The sequence below is a fragment of the Panthera tigris genome, chromosome B2, assembly GCF_018350195.1.
Source record: "Panthera tigris isolate Pti1 chromosome B2, P.tigris_Pti1_mat1.1, whole genome shotgun sequence".
Taxonomy (NCBI): Eukaryota; Metazoa; Chordata; class Mammalia; order Carnivora; family Felidae; genus Panthera; species Panthera tigris.
This window is the reverse complement of record NC_056664.1, coordinates 113,765,897-113,781,918: the sequence shown is the minus strand read 5'-3', so window position 1 is coordinate 113,781,918 and position 16,022 is coordinate 113,765,897. Positions and strand designations below refer to the sequence as shown.

The following is a 16,022-nucleotide window of genomic DNA, read 5'->3' as shown; positions in this document are numbered from 1 at the left end:
ATCCAAATTCACTACTCTATATCTAACAAAAATACTTTATATCTATTTTATATATCTATTTTATATTTATTTTATTTTATATCTATTTTATCTAACAAAAATACTCTATATCTAACAAAAAAAAACATATAGGATTTGTTAAAATCCTATATGTTAAAACAAAACAAATATGCCCCTATCAGAAATTTGAGATTGAGTTCTGCTCAAATTTACTAGCTTTGTGATACTATACAAATCACTTAACATCTTTTGAGTTTCATCTGTAGAATGAGAATGGTAAAACCCTGCTCTGCCCATTTCATAAGGGTATTGAAAAAAATCAAATAAGACAATGTTTATAAGCTGTACAAAATTATATTGATATGTTATAGTTAATAGTGGGCATAAATGATACTCTACCAACTCAGGGCCAGATTTGAATCTAACCATTCCCAAGAAGAGAATAAGAATACATTTGATGAGAAAATTGACAGCTATATTTGATGATAGTATGTGTAATTTGTTTGTTGTTTTAAATTGTGCCCCATCATGAGTCATGTTAGACTAAGGCAACAGGTTATAGTAACTTTTTAGATTTGGATCTCATGGAGTACAGAAATAAAGAGATTGTGAAATAAGTGTTGATCCAGCGAGCAGATAATTCTCTTTGAAATTACCATTAATTATACAAATAAGAATCAGATTGCCAGAAGATCCACAGAACACTTCTTTGGAAGGCCAGCCTTGGAACTCTGTGTGTCATTTTGTGTTACAGAACAGCAAGCCACAGGAGTTGTTTCTACTCCCTGGTCCACTACAAAGTGACTTCAGCCAGCTGACTTACTTCTCTGGACTCTCTTTTTCTTCTTAAGTAATATGAGGGGATTATGCTGCATACACTGCTTCCCGAAATCTTCCTACCTATGAAAACATGCTGTATATCAAATCCACATGTGCTCCTTCTTTAGTATTTTCTATTGAAATGGCACCAATCCAGTTGCTAAAGCCAGGAGTCTAGGAACCCCATCTCTACACACTCTTCCCTATGGATTCTATATCCTTAACCAAGACAGCTCATATGTTTCCATTTCCCACCACCACTACTGCTACCATTTAGCAATTAGAGTGATATATATATATATACACACACACACACACACACACACACACACACATATATATATACACATATATATTTAAAAAATTTTTTATTTACATTTGAGAGAGAGATGGAGACAGAGACAGTGTGCGAGCAGGGGAAGGGCAGAGAGAGAGGGAGACACAGAGTCTGAAGCAGGCTCCCAGCTCTGAGCTGTCAGCACAGAGCCCCCACGCGGGGCTTGAACTCATGAACTGTGAGATCATGACCTGAACCAAAGTTGGATGCTTAACCCACTGAGCCACCCAGGCGCCCCTGGAGTGATCTTTTAAGAACAATAGTTCTGATCTTATCAGGCCCCTGCTTTAAAAACAACTTAAAGCCTTCTCATTGCTCTCCTCAAGCAACCACTGCTGACCACACAATTTACTCTCTCTCAAGTTCATTTCTTGTCTGAGTAGCCATTTGTGGTACCATCTCAGCTGTAGAGAGAACTCTCCATTTAACACTTCTCTGGCTTTCTCTTCTTGATGAAAAGCAGAGTGTAACGGGAAAGCTGTGCTTTAAGTCAGAAGATCTGAGTATACTCTTACTTGTACCATTGTTGGCTGTCACTTTGGTCAGTTCCTTAATGGTTTTGAGCCTCAGTTTCTTCACTTATAAAATAAACTATATCGTGAGATTGTTGTGAGGTTTATGAGATAATACATATAAAAACACCTGGATATTTACCTTTCTTTACTCAAAAGCTTTCACAAGTTAGCAATAACACACAGAAAAGAATTGGATCATGCTATTTTCAAGGCTCTGAATTCTGGCAACTAACATCTTTAAAGCTATCAATTGATGTTAGGAAAGGTCATCTGCAGACTTACATAAGAAATCCAAATAACATGTTGATATGAGTTTACCAAACTGGTGCTTTAAGCAGATCAGATTATACGTTCCATGTAGTGGTCAAGGGGTTACCATAAAAGGTTTGAAAAATGCCTCTGTGAGATGGACAAAAATGCACTATTTTTAAACATACAATATTTTAATATTTGTTTGGTAAGAGTAATTCCAGTTAGGGAACTAGTGGGAAAGTTCAACTATAGAAATTAGTCAATGTGCCGAAAATGGAAATTTGCTCAGCTAAACTATGCCACTCCATTACAAGCTTTACCTAACAATGCCAACTGCGTTTACAGTACGCATAGCATACTTCCTATGATTGTCACAAATGTCATGCTAAACGATGGCTCTTATTCATTGGTCATAAATTTTCAGACAAGATAATACTGGGAGGCCCAATAAATTCCAGTGTTTTCAGTTGATCTTCCTTCCACCTTCCTGCTTCGTCCTCACTCTTCACATGCTATCTGGTACCCTTATTTCTCAGAGAAAAATCTGAATGTGCGTTGGCTCATTTATGAATGATCTCATTAATTTCCAATTCTGTTTAAACAAGCCTTAAGAAGAAATGCTATACAGCTTGGAAAGAGTGTCTAACAGCTCTGATTTATCTTCAGCTGAATAATGTTTAATTCGAGTTTTATATTTTCTTTCCTTAACCACTGTGACATGCCACAAAGGCAGGTTGTATGTGTGCTTTGCTCACTTTTGTAATGTCAGAACATCCTAAATGTTCAATAAATTGCTGTTGAATGAATGAATTTATGCTGTTTCAATGAGGACTAAGTTTAATCTCAATTTTTCCTCCTATTTTTTTCCCCAATAGAATTTCTTTTTCACTGGTTAGCTTTAAAAACTTATGGTCTAAAAAACTCCATGAAAGTATGAGGAGAAACTCATGCCTTTGAATTGAAGTCCTAAGTCCATACTGAAATTGTGACAGACAACTATCTACCTAAGGGAACAGCATGCTACAAGAAGGAAAAGGCAGAGTTCTTTGATTTTCCTGTTGGAGGAAATATTTTGCAGTTCACATTACATCTCCTGCTTTCAGATAAGTGAAAGATTATGAGTCTCATTTTATAGTGTGTGCAATGGAATCGTAGACTAAATTAATGTTTTCTCTAAATTATACAGCAGAATATTATTAGAAAACAATCTACCTGCCCCCTAATCTGGGATTTCTTGAACTATAGTCCAAACTCAAGAAGATCTAGGTCTAAAAACGGCAATTAGAAAGATGTTATTTTTCTGCAATGAAGGTTATGAAGTTTCCATTTCTTCTCCCTAAAATATCTTTTTATTGGGGTGCCTGGGTGGCTCAGTTGGTTGAGCGTCTGACTTCGGCTCAGGTCATGATCTCATGGCTTGTGAGTTCGAGCCCCACATAGGGCTCTGTGCTGACAGTTCAGATCCTGGAGCCTGCTTCAGATTCTGTATCTCCCTCTCTCTCTGCCCCTCCCCCACTCGTGCTGTCTCTCTTTCAAAAATAAATAAACATTTAAAAAAATTAAAAAGTATGTATCTTTTTATTAATTTCTCTGCTAAATTTGGATGAATGTAGGATTCAAGTGACATTCAACTAAAGACTCAGCAGTGAATGATTGTTATTACATGATTGAAGCAAAACAAGGAAAAGTAAAACCCCACTGCAGATATTTTAACATTATTTACATAGCATCTTTTTATTTTACATCTTTTTATTTACATAGCATCATAGTGCTTTTCCACAGGGGGGAAAAAATCCAGGGCTCCTGGGTGACTCAGCCGGTTAAGCGTCCAACTTTGGCTCAGGTCATGATCTCACAGTTCCATTCGTGAGTTTGAGCCCCGTGTTGGGCTCTGTGCTGACAGGTCAGAGCCTGGAGCCTGCTTCAGATTCTGTGTCTTCCTCTCTCTCTGCCCCTCCCTCTCTCACACTCTGTCTCTCTTTCCCTCAAAATAAATAAACATTAAATAAGCATTAAAAAAATCCTACTCCTATAAAGAAGGCAAACTGAGTATATTAATGAGAAATCTTAGATAGTGATACCAGTGAAGGAAATGAATTAAAATTAAAGGTTTTTAGATTATAGTGGAGGCCTTAAATCATCAAAGGCAAGGAGAAACAATAACTAGTCTACAGGATGTATACCTTTTTTAGTCAAGTATGATAGTAATCATCAATAGTGTAGAATTAGTTTTAAATTCAGTCAGTGAAGGCTCTGATGCTTTAAATTACTTAGCTGTGTTATCCCTTAGCACATAATAAATACTTCCAAATGCCATGCAAACAGGAAGGCACAGAAGTGGAACATGAGTGTGCTTCTACCCCCTGAGATAGGGTACCACCCTATTTTAACAAGTGGTATTTGTATAAGCACTAGAGCCCAGCTGTTATCCCTTTTAATAATCTTTAACAATATATAAACCAGAGCTTATATCAGATAGGATCTCAGATCTATTATTACTTTGTTTTGGAGGGAAAGGGAGAAATAGCTAAGAACTGCATTTGAACCTGCTGATAAAGAGATCTGTAATTACCGCCCCCCCCATCTTTTATAAACCATTAAAACACCAGTAGCAAACTTTTATTCTTTTCTATTTAAATTAACTCATTTCTCCTACATTCTGTGCAAATTAAACCATGTCTCTACAACAGCAACTTAAGACAATATTTTTCAGTTCACATTACATACAGTTACATGTAATTCCTGTCTTGATTCTTTTTCCCTTAGTCTTTTCCAGTGTATTGGAATCTGTGCATCAGATAGCATAAGGCCTGCTGTTGCAAACATTAATAAGATCTATCATTTAGGAGCAGTTACTTACACTTTGTTTAATCTCTAATGGAAAGGATTTCTCTAAATATTTACACCAGAACAGTTGTCAGAATGAATCCTGCAAAATTGCTGGCATACTCCCAGGAGCAGGGAACTGGTGGGGGAGGGGAGATTCCTGGTCTCTGGTCGTATAATTTTAAGCAGCCCTAGAATTTCAGGGAGCTGCTTGCTAGAATATGAAGGGTTTGTATTAACAAAAAGGTACTTCAGTGTGCAGACCAATTCAAGTAAAGTATCTCAACAGCCACTTTCATTTATTGCTCTTGTAAAAATGACTCTCCATTTGCTTCAGGTTTAAAGTAAAGGGATTATTTAGGTTTCAGAGACCCAGTAAATGAATTGTATAGGAGAAGAGAAACTTGTACAAGAAGTGAGAAGAAGCACCAGACTTATTCTGTGCAATGGTTCCCAATGTGCTTAATACATAGAAATGACTTGTTGGTTCCATGAATTGCTGAGTGTGAGTTAGCCTGCAAGAGTTAGACAGGAGAGAACTGAAATCTGCCAAGATAAATGCAGCAGTGTTTTATAAATTAACTCGGCTGTCTGTGTGTTTGTTTTTTCTTTGGAAGATTCTAAAATTAAGACTGTTCAACTCATCTTCGTAGTGGTTTAGAATTTTAAGAGTGTTTGAGGAAGTGATTTGGGGCTAGGGTAGGGTAGAGAAAATATCCTACGTTGGAAAATCCTGCCAATTTTCATTTAAAATGTGTTCTTACCTGAAGAACAATAGTACTTTTGCCCCTCAGCCTATTAATTTAGTAATTTGGTTAAAAATTATTACATAAAGGTTTCTGGGATTGTACATTCTCCATTTATAGTATGGATAATATATTAAGTTCAGAGGCAGTTTTTAATGAATTTCTGGAATTTCAGTGAGATGTGCACATGGATGCTGAAAATGGCAGTGGTAGCCTGAAATGGTTGGGAATTTCTTTTCCTGGAACTGTCCTTTGATTTATCAGAAATTAAACCTTGACGTATGGGCTCATAATGCTCACAAGTCTGAAAACAGATATGAATCAGGGCTGGGCCCTGGAACCTCAGTAGTGGGTAGAATGGCACATGCTATTGATTATTGATACCAGGGCTGAGTATGCATCGACAAGATCCTGTAAGTCTAACTGGCTTCCTAGGAAATCCCACTGATCTATGTTAAAAGCTTGGGTCTACATCAAGCCCTGGATAGAACTGGAAAGCTGGGTGGATGTCTCGGAAATGTGCTATAGGAAAGAGAGACTGCCTCCTCTTTATGGAAGAGGCTAAGAGATACCTCAAGAGTTATTCTGAGGATGGCATGAAGTGAGTGGGTGAATAGAGGTCAGGGTGGCTAAAGATGCCACCTGTGGGGTTTCTTGTTACCAAATAGTAATGAAGGCCCTTTTGGACTTAGGTCAACAAATTGGTCATAAATTAGAAAGACAAGACTGAATTTTGTAAGAAACAAATACTCAGCAGCTCAGTATGTGCTCATATAGCTTGTGGCCAAGCAGCATTTGTCTCTATCTTTTGTATTTCATGGCAGAAATGACATGCCTTCCAAAGGTAGTGACACAAGTAAATAGAGGTCACAGTTCTGCTGCTAAATTTCCAAAAATTAAATTTTTCTATTCTTAGATTATCTCATAGTCAAATTCAAGACCAAAGAAAATCAAATATACAGTGCTACCAAATTGGTAATATCATATTGTCTAGAGGTCATTGCATCTCTTCAAGGTGCACAGTGCATGAGGCCAAGGTTTACTTGCCAAATGTTACCTGGACATTGCCACTTGCCAGAGAATGCTGGCCAGAAAAAGAATCTGACTGCCTGCCTCTCTACGGATTTAAAGTAAGCAATATCTCCCAGCCACATGTTTAAACAAAAAGAGCTAGTGATCCAAAGTCACAGAAGTATTGAAATAATCTGAAATTATTCTTGAATCATAAAAGAATGTGAAACTTCCCCCCATTTAAGGACAGTGAACAGTGGGAACTCTGTGTCTTTGTACAATTAAAGATCCATCACATAGAGTGACAGAGTATCCTTTTTGGATGTTTGAGGCAATTGCCAATAATTTCAAAGGTGAACTTTCACTTAGGTTATTAAGCACAGATATCTTTGTGTTACGTGAATATTTTCCTACAGAAATGTTTAGCAATCTTCTAACTTCTAACATATTACAAGTTTAAAATTAGAGCACCACTTATTGATAACTTCTCCTTAGCTACTATGGCATCATGTTTCTAAGTGGTATTCTTTTCAGTACAAGAAATCGTAAGTGCACTCTTGGCCCTTTCCTAGCTCTGGAGGTTTTAGAACCCCTGTCCTGGAAATGTACTATGATTTTCTTATTTCCAAATGTTACTTCAGTAATATTATATCTAAATTGAACTCAGGATGCTTACAAGGATCTCTTCCTTTCCCATCCTAACCAGACACCTCTTCTACAAAGCCTCAGAGTAAGCTTTTTAGGTTCTTCTCATCTACTGAGGATGGGAAGGAGAGTACTTGCAGAGCAGCAGGAGCTCCTTGTGTGTGCAAATGCACCCCTGCAGGCAGACAAAGTGGTTGTCAAGTTGATGGTGACATGAACTGCAGTTTATACCGTGTATGCCACGGGCACAGTTTCATCTCTTGCATGCTTAGGGTGAATAATCTATTGAAGAAAAAAAAAAAGTGGTGGAAAAGCACTGTTTTCTGGTGGATTTCCTGCTCTCTGTAACTCATGATTGCTCCCAATCCTTAGGGACAAGTAACTAGGTCTGACCACGGAGCAATGGCTCAAGTGTGCTGTGATGACCCTCCTCCCAAGAAGCCTGGCTTTCCTCAGTCTAATTACTTTTGGCAATTGTGGTTATTGGGATTTGGCCTGATGACTCACTAGAACCCAAATTCTCCCAAGGAGCCCCCTTAACAAGCCGAATTAAGTCTGACAGGAAGCCCAGACTTCCACTTCACTTTTACATGGAGATTTCCCTGGTTTATGACAAGGTTTGAAAATCCTTCATTGACTGGAAAAGAATAATAGATGAGATGTAATGAAGATAACCACCCACAGAAGAGCACATTAGGACAGAAGTAAAAAGCAGTAAGTTCATAAGTAAACAACCTACCACAAAACTTAACCCATTAACATGGAGTTAAAGTACGCTATTTATAGTAATTTTACTCACCAACAGTAGTCAATCTAAAGTTAGTCAGCAATTGTTGAAACTATAAAAGAAAGGAATGTTTATTTCTTTTAGGCAGTTTTCTAACCATTACGTGTGTTCTAAAAACAAAAAGGGCTCGAGGGCACATTACCAATCACTTGGTAAGACATGAAAACAGTTGTTTATTATTAAGAAGCTTTGAAAAAAAAATTTTGGTATGGCTGATACCCCATCTTCTATCCATTTACTGCCTCACTCACCCACGGAGGAGTTCAGCAGCAAGCAGGCTCTCCTCTGGGTGCACGTCTCCCAGCAGCAATGTTCTTGCTCTGTGAAGTCAGTGTTAAACACACTATCGTGTCCTACTGTGTGCACTTTGCTCTCTTTTCTTAGACTCTTCAGCTGAAACAATTCTCTGTCAGGTAGTCTGCTGTGTTCTGGTCAGTGCCACAGGTTTAATTAACAATACTCTATTGATAAACAATATGGGGCTATCAGACTACTTTATATTTTAAACTACTACCTGCTCAGAGGACATATATCTCATCTCTTGTCACGCCTCACACAAGTGCATTTTTCTGTCTGACCCCCATGAAACTGGCATTGTTTTTAACAGCTGCTTGGCTGTAATAGTTATTCTGTTTTTAAATGTTTACTTATTTATTTTTGAGAGAAAGAGCCTGAGAGTGGGGAAGGGGCAGAGAGAGAGAAAGAGAGAGAGAGAGAGAGAGAATATCCCAAGCAGACTCTGCAGGGTCAGCACAGAGACCGACTCAGGGCTCGAACCCACGAACCATGAGATCATGAGCTGAGCCACGATCAAGAGTCGGGAAGCTTAACCAACCTAAGCCACCCAGGTGCCCCTGTAATAGTTACTCTTGAATTAAGGTTTCAACAGTAGTTCTCAGTCTTGGGTGCAAATTAGAATCACCAGGGCTACTTTTGAAAATACAGATGTCCAGGCCCATCCCCAGAGATTGCTTCATTTGGCCCAGGGTGGAGTCTGGCATTAGTTTTTTGTTTTGTTTTGTTTTAAAGATTCCCCAGGTGATTCTAATTTGAAATCAGGGTTGAAAATCACTGTACCAAGGCCCATAAAGCAAGAATTTGGAGTGGAGGTTGCTGTTAATACTCATGGTAAAAGTAATATAAATAGCAGATTTTATGAAACACCGTAAAGATAACTTTTCTGGAAAACAAAAACTAGCCAGTGAAATATCTATTGTGGGTGTAAATTACATAAAAGGTTTTTGATATTTAACTGCAAAATTATAAACTTTCCCACATCCTCATGCCCAAGTTAATCTTCTCCTGGATATGCACACGGTACATGAGAAGAATAATCTCAAAGTATTTCATATAAGATGTGCTACTCTATTGCTTCTAGTGAAAAAATCAACAACTTTTTATTTTTAAAAACCATCAGTAGGGCAAATTTAAGGAAAGAGAGCAAAGGGGTAGAAATAAAGAAAGAGAAGTGGGAGAAAGTACTAGAACACCAGAAATGACCTCTATAGTAAATGTTGGGGAAGCAGCTGTGGTTTATTAAAGGAGGAAGAAAAAAAATGAGCAAAGAGAGAGTAAGGGAAAGAAAAGGTGAGCTGAGGTTTGAGAAAATACACCTATTACCGCCCAAGTAATAATCCCAGGAGTCGAGGAGATGTGAAGAAATCAGGGAAGGACATGGGCTTTGGAGCCAAACCTGGGCTGAAATCCCAGGTCCACCACATTTTTGTTGAGTGCTGTTAGGCAACTAACATGAGACTATTGGTACCTTCCTTACAGGGTAAGTGTGAACACTAAATGAGATAACATTTGCAAAAACATCAAGTACAGGATCTGGCACTCACAGGTGATTAAAACATGGCAGCTATTTTTTTTTAAGTTTATTTTGAGAGAGAGAGAGAGAGAGAGAGAGCGAGCGAGCTGTGGAGGGGCAGAAAGAGAGGGAGAGAATGACAATCTTAAGCAGGCTCCACACTGTCAGCACAGATCCCGACGCAGGGCTCCAACCCATAAACCATGAGATCATGACCTGAGCCAATGTCAAGAGCCGAAAGCTTAACCAACTGAACCACTCAGGTGCCCCAAAACATGGCAGCTATGTAGATAATAATCAGTATCTCAACACTCATGTTAATAAGTATAAATGTATAGTAAAATAACAAATATATGAATATAACAGTGGTCTGAGGACTACGAAACTATAGTTTGCCACAAGGCATTTACACTCACTTTGGTGTGACATTTTTGTCTCTTTCATATCAGTAAAATGTGACCAATACGCCTTTCCTTCTGTGAAAGCCTTTATCAAGATGACTGTGTTCATACCTGTGACGTCCCTTTGAATTAGAAAAGAACATAACAATGAGAAAATAGCTGCTCTTTTTCTTACCAACTTATCAAGCATATGTTAAAAAAACAGTGTTCTAAAATAAGCATCTCACAAATTCTGTTATTTTATATTGTGTGGTGGTGGTTTGTATTATGTGGTTATAAAATGGGGGCTGCTTTACCACTTGCTTTCAGGAATGTGCTTTGTATTGGGGTATAATTATAAATATGCTTACCAGCTAGTTTTCTGAGGACAGTTTTTAGGAGTGAATATAGTGCATTGCATTATTGTGTATTCATTTTAGAAAGATGTTTTAACATAACTTAATTGAATCCTATGCCCAAGCCAAGTACTCAGAAGAGAACTAGAAGAACAGACACACTGGAAAACACTACCTGTTTCTGATACAGAAGGTCAAAATTGAATAGGAGGAGAAAGAGGGTGGGGTCCTAGCTGTTACTAGGGCTGGGTAACTACACAGAAGAGATGTTGCAGAGGGAATCCACACACTGTCCAGAGGGACTCGGCTCCTTTAAGTTCCGCCCCATCCTCAGAACCACTGATTATAAGAGAGCACACTTTGGAGAGAAATCTGCTTGAAAGGAGAAGGCCACTGTTATGAGGAGATGCTGTTATGAGGAGATCCCAATGGAATGATTTTTTAAAAAGCATTTTTTACACCTTATGGGAACATATCTTTCATTATCATAAAGTTTCTTAAGTCTCCTGTGATCTGTGGCTAGGTAAGACAGTTCCACAGGTGATAAGATTTCCAAGTATGATGTCCAGTTGCATGATTTGGCAACTTAAAATTGCAGTTCAGGGGCACCAGGGTGGCTCAGTCGGTGGAGCATCTGACTCTTGATTTCGGCTCAGGTCATGATCCCAGGTTTGTGGGATCTAGTCCCAAGTCTAGCTTCACGCTGAATATGGAGCCTGCTTAAGATTCTCTCCCTCTGCCCCTCTCCCTAACTTGTGTTCTCTTTCTAAAATAATTTTTAAAAATGCAGCTCAGTGACCATTCTCTTATAAAAATGAGAAGCTGCAGTTAAGAATGATATATTAGATTCTTTAAAATACAGAAAGTACCTTAATCTTATTTTGATACTACCAATAAGAGTGAGTCTCAGTGTCAGCTATGCAAACCCTTTTAATAATAAATACGGCACCACTAGATTTTATTTCATGCATTCAACTATCTCCTTTATGTGACTGCAAAATACTTATCTTCAGCCCCGACACTCTGAAACTTTGATTCTGAGCTACTGGATGCTCTACTGGCCCTCAAACAAAAGATAGCTCAAAAGAAAAATAAGTTTCCTACTCAGTCTGCTTCTCTCACTTTCCCATCTTTTTGTTTATCTCCATGACTTTTCCATTCATCCGATTCTGAGTCCTTATACTACAAAGTTTACTGCCAAATGTGTCCATGTCTTTTCCCTTCATATCCAATTAGTTGCCAAGACCTATACATTCGATCAATAGAAAATATGTGCTGTATACACACCCTTGCTCAATCAGTCACTATCATAACACAGGCCCTTATTATCTTAAACCTGGGCCACTGTAATTGCTTCTTCCATTCCAGCACAGGCCACTTCTGAAAGCCTGCCATGGTAGGGGAGCTCTGCAGGATCTCTCTAGTGCATTCCAAACCAGCTCCCCAGGCACCCCAAGACTCAAGGACAAGATAGGCCTGCTGAAGACTGAGTATGCTGACTGGTGCTATGGCTACAGTTTTGGGGCACTAGAAATTGTGAAGAATGAGAAATATCATAATTAATTCAGTCTGTACTTTGATAAGGTACTTACAAATGGATCTTTATATGCATTTCCTTATAATAAATGAATACTTATAGTTGTTTGCATTCTCAATCTTCATCCACTAAACTTAGTTGAAAAGGACAACTAAGTTTAGAAGAACTGTTTAACTCCCTAGCCTGATTTACGTTCTCAAGCCAAAAGATGATAAGTTGAAGAGACTGTAGGAATCACTTACAAATTTTCAATCAACCACCCTATTTCACAGATGAGGACTTACAACCTAGTGTGGTGAAGGGACTTGCCTGGGTCGTCCAAATATTAGTAGCTATGCTGGATCTAGAACCCAGTTCTACTTCCCAGTCTACTTTTCTCCACCACACCCTGGGGATTCTCCCTCATTGGCATCTTAAAAAAAAATTTTTTTTTTAACGTTTTTTTATTCCTGACAGAGAAGGAGGCAAAGCATGAGTGGGGTAGGGGCAGAGAGTGGGGGAGACACAGACTCTGAAGCAGGCTCCACACAGGGCTCGAACTCACAAACTGCGAGATCATGACCTGAGCCAAAGCCAAAGGTTCAACTGACTGAGCCACCCAGGCGCCCCTCCCTCATTTGCATCTTAGCGTCCCAGTCTCTACCATGAATTTATGATGCTTGCTATTCATCAAATTCTTAAATGTCAGATGGAATGCCAATCAGGTAGTGTTTCGAAGACTGGACTAGATTTTTGCATAAGGCATAACGACAGCTAAAAGCTATTAAATACATATTTAACTGGGCAATCATATTCTGTAGTACCACTGAATTTTCTCTATAAAACTTCCAGAAGAATTTTAGTGACAGCCGATGGCAACTAGGTCCTTTGCCAAGATAACAAAGAAAGTAGAAATGCTCTTATCAGATAAGAGGCACCTGTAACTGTATTTTTAAAATGAATTTTTGAAATTATTTAAACTTTTCAAATGTGAAAATGTAGGTATTTTGCTCAAAAGTTTCATATTGTTGCAAAGTCTTTGGAGCAGAAAATGGGATTTCATGGTACTCAATGGCACTTGGACATTAAACATTCTCAGCACCCCCACAATCCTTGAGAATGGAACATTCCATTCTTTTTGGTATTGCTGGATCAGTACTTTAAGCAGAATGCTAGTATATTCCTGAATGGAAATATCTGATGGGTGGGATTAAATAAATAGAAAAAATGGGCAGTAAATTTTACAGATGTACATTTCACACTTCATGTTTTGCAAAGCATTTCAAACTTACTAGGTTGTCCAACAGATGGTAAATTTAAGATAATCCAATCATTTTAAACCTGAAGAAAAAAATCCACAATTAAGAAAGCAATCCACATTTTCCCTCAAAATCAAAAAGCAAGCTAAAAAAGTCTATATAATTTATGATGCAACACTTTTCAAATGATCATTCTCAAAAGCATGCCAATGTAAAATGCACTGTTCAGAAAAGAAATAGCTCTAACCAAGTAAAACATGTAATTTCAACACACTGTCTTGCATGATCCTTACCATGCTCTCAGAACTGAATGATGTTTTCCTAATGGTAACCAAAGTTGAATCTTACATTTCATGAAATATAATACCCACTCTGATGGCATTTCAAGAATTCACTACTTGGAAAAGGATTTTTGGGAGGTGGGATGAGTGGACAGTGGGAAAATAGGAAGAAAGGTTAGGACAACATCCAAAATGAAACATTTAGATGGAGATAAAGCAGGAAAAGATGATTTAAGAAATAACTATATGTAGAATAGTTTTATTTTTTTGACACTTCATTCTTGTAATTTCAAAGGGACCATTTGGTCTTTAATTCCATTTAAGGTTCTGACAACTGTACACAGTATATACATAGAATTTAAAAGAATGACTGCATTAAAATATTAATGGGAAAATATTTTCAGATATTTAGTAGCAATCTAGAGATCTCTGTCCAGATTGAAATAGTCTAAAATGATCAAATGACTAAGAAATTTGTTTTGCAGTATCGTGGCATGTATGGTTTCCCCATAATAACTTGAAAATCAAATGTAAGTACATGTTTTAATTTCCATTCATTGCTTTCTGGGGACCTAATTTGTAGAATATTAAATTATGTGTAAAATATTTAGTGGAGAAATGATTTAGCAAAATTTTTCTACTTATAAGTTGGAATACTGTTCATATTTCATGCTTAGAGGAACAATGAAATGATATTAAGTCAATTTCACACTCATTCTTACATTCTTAATTACTTTTCATGGAATAGCTCGGGATTAAAAACACAATATTTAAAAATTAATCATTCTTAATGTTCTAAGTAAAATCCTTCCATTAAAGTAATAAACAAGGAATTAAAATAGTTAACAAAAAGATATTTTAAGAAATAACTCTGATAGTATAATAGTGACTATATCAGAATTTACAAAAATAAATGTCTTTTGAGTGTCTTTAGATACTGCCATTACTGCCTACGAGTTTAAATTTGTTGCTTTGATTCATAGATATCACATGATAGGTTGCAGAATATATTTTCTCCAGCAAATTTTACTCATGTCTCCCATCTATTAAACAATGTTTCTCTCAAAAACAAAGTAGACTGGTAACAAAGGTAGACAGATAGGAAAACGCATTGTAGCCAATATCCAAAACATGTTTCCATTCAAAATTAATACTACAAATGCAAAGTAGAATGAAATATTTTTTCTATCCTATAAGTTGTTATTTACTAGAATTAGCAGTGTAATTACCAAGAGTGTATCAGAATCCCAAAGAATGGCTCCACATCCAAAACAATGTCATGAACAATGACCAGAGTATTCTAATAAGATGGCTTTTATTTTTTTACCATTAAAATTATTTGTCCTGTATTCTTACTCCTTTATTTCAGATATATTTATGAAATATTTTTAGAAGTTTCGCAGATTGTGCAATGGAAGCTTTGTAATTATTATGCACGCAATGGCTTTTCACAACTTGTGTGTACCTAGAATCCAGACAATTAAAATCCAATTAATAGATGTATACTACAAAGGCATATGATGTTTCTAACAATAATCTTCTGGAATAATATGATCCTACAATGTCTTCTAAATAACCAAATAATGTTATTATATTTAGCAAGCTTCACTACTAGTATACGTTATTACTGTTATTACTAAATAATTAATTTTTTGACGTTGGTTGCTAATGTAAGTATCAGTCCAAAAATCTTCAGTCAACCAGAACAGCTTATTCCTCAAAGTGGATAAATGATGGTCTGGAGACCATCAGATGTATTACTTAACATAACTGACATTTTCTCTCTGACATGGATCAGCAGGTAGTGTAACTAGCAGGAGACAAATTCTACCTACTAGTTGTATGGCTTTGTACAAATTACTTAGTCTGTTTTTCAGATTCTTTCTCTGTAAAATGGGAATATTAATGCCCGCACTTCACATTACTACTTAGGGGTCTGAATGAATAATTCAAGTGAAAGTTCAATGTGCCAGTAAGGTATTGTGGTTATTATCATTATGGTAAATATGACCTTTAATTTTATTAGCATATAATCTGAAACTCAGAAGCTGACTGTACTAAGTTGCAAAGGCTGAGCTGGAAATGAGTTAAGAACTGGATTTGGGTTCTTGATTTAGCACTGTACTTAAAGCCAAGCCTTGCCTTTGAAAACATTGCTGGTTGGGGAGTTTTAAGTAAGAGTTGCATTTCATTCTTATCTTAAATAAATTAAAGTTAGTCATCTCTAGAAGCTGTATATGAATCCAAATAGATTTAAAAAAAAGGTTATTGTGTATCTGTTGCACCCATAACTCCACATATATTTTTAAAGTACACAATTCATGTTTAAAGATCACTAGTTTTCACAAAGTACAGACAAATGGTACAGCATTTGTGTCAGGAAAACAGGAGAATACTAACGTGACTTCATCTGCTACATCTGAGGATTAACCATGGTCCCTTACACTTCACAATACTTAACACTGCAAACAAATGTCTTTTT

General features: G+C 37.0%; 1 protein-coding gene and 1 long non-coding RNA gene across 2 annotated transcripts in view; both read right to left on the bottom strand.

Moving 5' to 3' along the window:
• The window catches only part of RSPO3 (R-spondin 3), an 85,975-nt gene that overhangs the window by 66,730 nt on the left and 3,223 nt on the right, over positions 1-16,022 (bottom strand). The gene's annotated exons all lie outside the window — the stretch shown is intronic.
• LOC122238433 lies at positions 7,947-14,837 on the bottom strand. The gene is made up of 4 exons (XR_006217353.1): positions 14,770-14,837; positions 13,293-13,341; positions 10,165-10,271; positions 7,947-7,990 (listed from the first exon to the last, which is right to left on the bottom strand). It is a non-coding gene; the product is annotated as an uncharacterized LOC122238433 (long non-coding RNA).